Source organism: Arachis stenosperma, chromosome 9 (genome assembly GCF_014773155.1).
Source record: "Arachis stenosperma cultivar V10309 chromosome 9, arast.V10309.gnm1.PFL2, whole genome shotgun sequence".
In the NCBI taxonomy this organism is placed as follows: domain Eukaryota; kingdom Viridiplantae; phylum Streptophyta; class Magnoliopsida; order Fabales; family Fabaceae; genus Arachis; species Arachis stenosperma.
Genome location: NC_080385.1, coordinates 31,813,598 through 31,820,968, shown reverse-complemented (window position 1 = coordinate 31,820,968; position 7,371 = coordinate 31,813,598). Strand labels below are relative to the sequence as shown.

The following is a 7,371-nucleotide window of genomic DNA, read 5'->3' as shown; positions in this document are numbered from 1 at the left end:
AATCTCTATGGTCTCATTTTGAGCCTCAGATTCCCATTGTTCCTCATTGAGGAACTCAGAGGAGATTGGTACACGCCCACTGAGGTCTTCCTCAGTGGCGTCCTCCTCCTCTCTTCCTCTCCATATTCGGCCATGTCTATGGCTTTGCACTCTCCTTTTGGATTTTCTTCTGTATTACTTGGGAGAGTGCTAGGAGGGAGTTCAGTAACTTTCTTGCTCAGCTGACCCACTTGTCCTTCCAAATTTCTGATGGAGGACCTTGTTTCATTCATGAAACTTTGAGTGGTCTTTATTAGATCAGAGACCATTGTTGCTAAGTCAGAAGTATTCTGCTTAGAACTCTCTGTCTGTTGCTGAGAAGATGATGGAAAAGGCTTGCTATTGCTAAACCTGTTTCTTCCACCATTATTGTTATTGAAACCTTGTTGAGGTCTCTCTTGATTCTTCCATGAGAGATTTGGGTGATTTCTCCATGAAGAATTATAGATGTTTCCATAGGGTTCTCCTAGGTAATTCACCTCTTCCATGGAAGGGTTCTCAGGATCATAAGCTTCTTCCTCAGATGAAGCATCCTTAGTACTGTTTGGTGCATTTTGCATTCCAGACAGACTTTGAGAAATCAAATTGACTTGTTGAGTCAATATCTTGTTCTGAGCCAATATGGCATTCAGAGTGTCAATCTCAAGAACTCCTTTCTTCTGACTAGTCCCATTGTTCACAGGATTTCTTTCAGAAGTGTACATGAATTGGTTATTTGCAACCATTTCAATCAATTCTTGAGCTTCTGCAGGCGTCTTCTTCAGATGAAGAGATCCTCCAGCAGAGCTATCCAAAGACATCTTGGATAGTTCAGAGAGACCATCATAGAAAATACATATGATGCTCCATTCAGAAAGCATGTCTGAAGGACATCTTCTGATTAATTGTTTGTATCTTTCCCAAGCTTCATAGAGGGATTCTCCATCCTTCTGTCTGAAGGTTTGGACTTCCACTCTAAGCTTACTCCATCTTTGTGGTGGAAAGAACTTTGCCAAGAAGGCATTGACTAGCTTTTCCCAAGAGTCCAGGCTTTCTTTAGGTTGAGAATCCAACCATATTCTAGCTCTGTTTCTTACAGCAAAAGGGAATAGCATCAGTCTGTAGACCTCAGGGTTAACCCCGTTAGTCTTGACTGTGTCACAGATTTGCAAGAATTCAGCTAAGAACTGATGAGGATCTTCCATTGGAAGTCCATGGAACTTGCAATTCTGTTGCATTAGAGAAACTAATTGAGGCTTAAGCTCAAAGTTGTTTGCTCCAATGGCAGGGATAGAGATGCTTCTCCCATAGAAATCAGGAGTAGGTGCAGTGAAGTCACCCAGCACCTTCCTTGCATTGTTGGCATTATTGTTGTTTTCGGCTGCCATGTGTTCTTCTTCTTTGAAGAATTCGGTCAGGTCCTCTAAAGAGAGTTGTGCCTTGGCTTCTCTTAGCTTTCTCTTCAAGGTTCTCTCGGGTTCAGGGTCAGCTTCAACAAGAATACCTTTGTCTCTGCTCCTGCTCATATGAAAGAGAAGAGAGAAGAAAAATGTGGAATCCTCTATGTCACAGTATAGAGATTCCTTGAAGTGTCAGAGGAAAAGAGAAATAGAAAGAAGAAGGAGAAGAAGAATTCGAACTTTAATTAGATAGAGTTCGAATTGTGCATTAAGAAGGAGTAGTACTCCATAAATAGAAGGATGTGAGAAGGAGGGAAGTGGATTTTCGAAAATTCAATTAAAAGATTTTGAAAGCATTTTGAAAATTTGATTGATAATTTTCGAAAATTGAAAGTGGGGAAAGATTAGAGTGATTTTTGAAAAAGATTTTGAAATTAGAAATTAAAAAGATTTGATTGAAAACTATAAAAAAAAAGATGAGGTTAAAAAGATTTGATTGAAAAGTTATGGTTTTAAAAAGATGTGATTGAGAAGATATGATTTGAAAACAATTTGAAAAGATATGATTAAAAAAAAATGACTTGCCTAACAAGAAAAGATATGATTCAAACATAAAACCTTTCTTAATAGAAAAGGCAAAAAATGTTCAATCAAATCATTAATTGTTAGTAAGTATCTTTGAAAAAGGAAAGAAATTGATTTTGAAAACATTTGATTGAAAAGATATGATTTGAAAAAGATTTGGTTTTGAAAAACCTTGAAAACTTGAAAAAAATTGATTTTGAAAACAAAATCTTCCCCCTAGCACCATCCTGGCGTTAAACGCCCAGAATGGTATACATTCTGGCGTTTAACGCCCAAAATGCTACCTCTTTGGGCGTTAAACGCCCAACCAGGTACCCTGGCTGGCGTTTAAACGCCAGTCTGCCTTCTTCACTGGGCATTTTTGAATGCTCAGCTTTTTCTGTATAATTCCTCTGCAGTATGTTCTGAATCTTCAATTCTTTGTATCATTGACTTGAAAAGACACGAATTAAAAATATTTTTGGATTTTTAATAATCAAAATGCAACAAGAATCAAATAACAATGCATGCAAGACACCAAACTTAGCAGTTTGTGTACTACTGACACTATATGAGACACATAAACACTCAAGCCAAAAGAATTCAAAGATCAGAGTAAGAAATCATCAAGAATTACTTGAAGATCCTTAAGACACATGAATGAATGCATGCAATTGACACCAAACTTAAGATGAGACACTAGACTTAAGCAAGAAACAGCAAATATTTTTTTGGTTTTTATGATTTTGTAATTTTTTTGTGTTTTTCGAAAATTAAGTGGAAAAAGATATCAAAATTCTTAATGAGAATTCCAGGAATCAGTGCAATGCTAGTCTAAGACTCCGGTCCAGGAATTAGACATGGCTTCACAGCCAGCCAAGCATTCAAAGAAAGCTTCGGTCCAAAACACTAGACATGACCAAAGGTCAGCCAAGCCTTAGCAGATCACTGCTCCAAAAGCAAAATTGATGAAAATCAACAAGCTCTTGTGGTGATAAGTTGAAACCTCGGTCCAATCAGATTAGACATGGCTTTTCAGCCAGCCAGATTTCAACAAATCATCATGAAACTCTAGAATTCATCTTCAAGAATTTCGAAAAAAAAAATAAATACCTAATCTAAGCAACAAGATGAACCGTCAGTTGTCCAAACTAGAACAATCCCAGGCATTGTTACCAAAAGCTTGCTCAAAACTTGAACAATCCCAGGCAACGGCGCCAAAAACTTGGTGCGCGAAATTGTGAACAATACTTTTCACAACTCTCATAATCCCTGGTCATGAACTCCAAAAACTTGGTGGTTCAATTCCATGGCATTACACAACTTCGCACAACTAACCAGCAAGTGCACTGGGTCGTCCAAGTAATACCTTACGTGAGTAAGGGTCGATCCCACGGAGATTGTTAGCATTGAAGCAAGCTATGGTCATCTTGTAAATCTTAGTCAGGCAAACTCAAATGTATATGATGATGAACGAAAATAATATAAAAGATAAAGATAGTGATACTTATGTATATCATTGGTGTAAGAGCTTCAGACAAGTGTATGAAGATGCCTTCCCTTCCGTCTCTCTGCTTTCCTACTGCCTTCATCCAATCCTTCTTACTCCTTTCCATGGCAAGCTCGTGTAGGGTTTCACCATTGTCAGTGGCTACCTCCCATCCTCTCAGTGAAAGCGATTGCATATGTCCTGTCACGGCATAGCGGAATTCAGCTGTCGGTTCTCGGTCAGGCCGGAATAATATCCATTGATACTTTTGCGTCTGTCACTAACGCCCTAGCCTGCTAGGAGTTTGAAGCACGTCACAGTCATTCAGTCATTGAATCCTACTCAGAATACCACAGACAAGGTTAGACCTTCCGGATTCTCTTGAATGCTGCCATCAGTTCTTGCCTATACCACGAAGACTCTGATCTCACGGAATGGTTGGCTCGTTTGTCAGGCGAGCACTCGGTTGTCAGGCGATCAACCATGCATCGTGCAATCAGGAATCCAAGAGATATTCACTAAGCCTCAGATGCTTGTAGAACAAGAATGGTTGTCAGTCACCTTGTTCATGAGTGAGAATGGTGATGGGCGTCAATCATCACCTTCATCAAGTTGAAGAACAAGTGATATCTTGGACAAAGAACAAGTGGAATTGAATGGAAGAACAATAGTAATTGCATTAATACTCGAGGTACAGCAGAGCTCCACACCTTAATCTATGGTGTGTAGAAACTCCACCGTTGAAAATACATAAGAACAGGGTCTAGGCATGGCCGAATGGCCAGCCTCCCAAAGGTCTAAGATAGCATCAAACGAAGATAGCTACCAAAAGTCTCCCTAAATACAATAGTAAAAGGTCCTACTTATAGAAAACTAGTACATAGATGAGTAAATGACATAAAAATCCACTTCCGGGCCCACTTGGTGTGTGCTTGGGCTGAGCAATGAAGCTTTTTCGTGTAGAGACTCTCCTTGGAGTTAAACGCCAGCTTTAGTGCCAGTTTGGGCGTTTAACTCCCAATTAGGTGCCAGTTCCGGCGTTTAACGCTGGAATTTCTTGAGGTGACTTTGAACGCCGGTTTGGGCCATCAAATCTTGGGCAAAGTATGGACTATTATATATTGCTGGAAAGCCCAGGATGTCTACTTTCTAACGCCGTTGAGAGCGCGCCAATTGGGCTTCTGTAGCTCCAGAAAATCCACTTCGAGTGCAGGGAGGTCAGAATCCAACAGCATCTGCAGTCCTTTTGAGTCTCTGGATCAGATTTTTGCTCAGGTCCCTCAATTTCAGCCAGAAAATACCTGAAATCACAGAAAAACACACAAACTCATAGTAAAGTCCAGAAAAGTGAATTTTAACTAAAAACTAATAAAAATATACTAAAAACTAACTAGATCATACTAAAAACATACTAAAAACAATGCCAAAAAGCATACAAATTATCCGCTCATCATATAACATGTTAAATAAGGTTTTATGGTGTTTTGGTAGCTGTTTGGAGGTTTGGAATGCTTGGATTGGTGCAAGAACATAGAAAATTTTTGAAAAACAGAGCACCATCCACACGTACGCGCACCGCGCGCGTACGCGTGCATTAAGCATTTTCGACCATCCATGCGCACACGCCATGTGTGCGTACGCGTGGATTGAGAAGTTCCACCTTCTATACCTTGACCCGAGAGTTAGGCCTGCACTGTGTGGAAATTGGGCCTGAGGCACAAACCCCATTCACGCGCACGCGCACATGGCGCGTACGAGCCACTCTCGAAATAAGCTATTGATGCGCGCACGCAATGCGTGCGTACGCGTGGATGCCCTTTCTTCCATCCATTTCTTTTCTTCTCCTCTTTCCATTTCTTTCATTCTCCTTTTTTTTCTTCCCTTCTTCTACACCTCATCCAACACATCCAAACACCGTTGATAACCATTTATTTTAGTTAACTAATCAGTTAGTTAGTTAGCTTGCTAGTTAGTTTTAGTTAGTTTTCATTTCATTTTCTCTTTTTCATTGCAAGTGTTGGATTGTTATTCTTGTTTACCATTAATTGCTGCTGAGTATTAAAAAAGGGATGTTATCTTAACATCATTATGTCTATAAACTTTGTTGGATTCTATGATTGAGGTTATATTTTGCTACTTAGTTTTGAGTTTTTCATGCTTACCTTTTAAGAATACCAAGTGATGAGAATTGCCTTCGAGCTTGTAACTCTTCTTGAATTACATGATTTGGCCACCATGTGGTTTGAGCCTTATTCTTCGATTAGGCAACTTCTTGATGGATGATGTTGTGCATTTACCTTAATGCATGGTGTTTTATGATTATATGCATCCATATGCTTTAGCTTGAATGCTTTCATGCTTCTTTAATGCTTGTTTTACCTTACAAGTTTACTTAAAGTATCTCAAGCACACTAGGATAAGTGAAGTGCATGCTTCTTTTGTGACATAACTTTTAGGCTAATGTGTGTTATAAACCGCGTAATTTAGAATTCACACACTTATTTGTCATTAATGTCACACTAATCAACCACTCAATTCTAGTGATTTACCTCACTCCAACAATGTATGCTTTCTTGCTTTTGTGTTGTCTCATCTTATGGTGTTATATTTTTGTTTCTCATGATGAATGCACCACAAGCAATAACGGAAGCGAGACAAAGAACACGCAGCATCGGTTGACCTACCAGCTGAAGGTAGCAACCCGGAGATTCGCCGTACGCCCTTGCTCATCTTTGAATGCACCGAGGACGGTGCAAAGTTTTAAGTGTGGGGAGGTCGTTTGACCGGTCGGTGATTTTGGGTGACAAATTTCTAATCCCAACACTTTTGCATTTCATTTTAGGTTTTTAGGATTTTTGTTGCATTTTCTTAATTTTGCATATATAGACAAAATAAGCTTAGTCAAAATAATAAAATTTTTCAAGAATTTCTATCTATAGGGCACCAATTAATTTGAGTGAAAACTTTTCATAGAACTTACTTGAATTATATATATTGTGGAACATGAATTTTGAGCTAAGAACACAAGCAAGTAAGATTTGAGCCTAATGGTGTGGTTACATCTTATAACCACTTATTTTCCATTCTTGTGTGCATTATTCTCTTTCTATGATTGTAATCTTTGAATTGTTTGATTCTTTATGTCCATTATTTTGTGTATTCATGCAATTATATGATTGAGGCCATCATTTCATTATCTCACTTATCCAAATAGCCTACCTTGTATCTTCCTTTGTTAGCCAAATTTGAGCCTACACTTAACCCACTTATTTTAGCACATTACAAGCCTTAAAGCGAAAAATAATAATTGTCCTTATTTGGATCTTTGATTAGCTTAGGCTAGTGTGTGTGAGTATCATTCAAGTGTGGGAACCTTGGGACATTGGGTGAATAAAAAGGTAGTTTTGTATTGTTATTGAAAATATTGGGAATTGGGTACATACTCATGTATTGATCAAATGTAAAACCTTATGCATTGATGCTCTTGTATATAAAAAAATGAGAAAAAGAAAAGAAAAAGAAAAAAAACAATATGGAAAAGAAAAAAATATAGAAAAAGAAAGAAAAAGAAGAAAAAAAAAGAAATAAAAAAGGGGATAAAATACCCCAAAGCAAAGTGTAGCTCAATAAAATCAATGCATAAGTGTTGTGAAATGAAAAGAAAATGCATGAGTATGTGAAAAAGTGAGAAATGGGTAGTTAGGTTAGCTTTGAAATTGTATAGGATGTCACAGGTTAGGTGGGAAGTTTAAGCTTATCAAAGATTCAAATTTCAAGCTCACTTGACCAAATATGCATCCTACCTTGACCCTAGTCCCATTACAACCAAAAAAAGACCTCATGATAATTGTATGCAAGCATGAAGTAATTGTTGATTGTTAGATAAAAAATAAATCTTGG

The 7,371-nt window shown here is 38.1% G+C and overlaps 1 non-coding gene across 1 annotated transcript; it reads left to right on the top strand.

Moving 5' to 3' along the window:
* Positions 1 to 893: 893 nt before the first annotated feature.
* LOC130952974 (small nucleolar RNA R71) lies at positions 894 to 1,001 on the top strand. Its single transcript, XR_009075148.1, has one exon. It is a non-coding gene; the product is annotated as a small nucleolar RNA R71 (small nucleolar RNA).
* Positions 1,002 to 7,371: the final 6,370 nt, after the last annotated feature.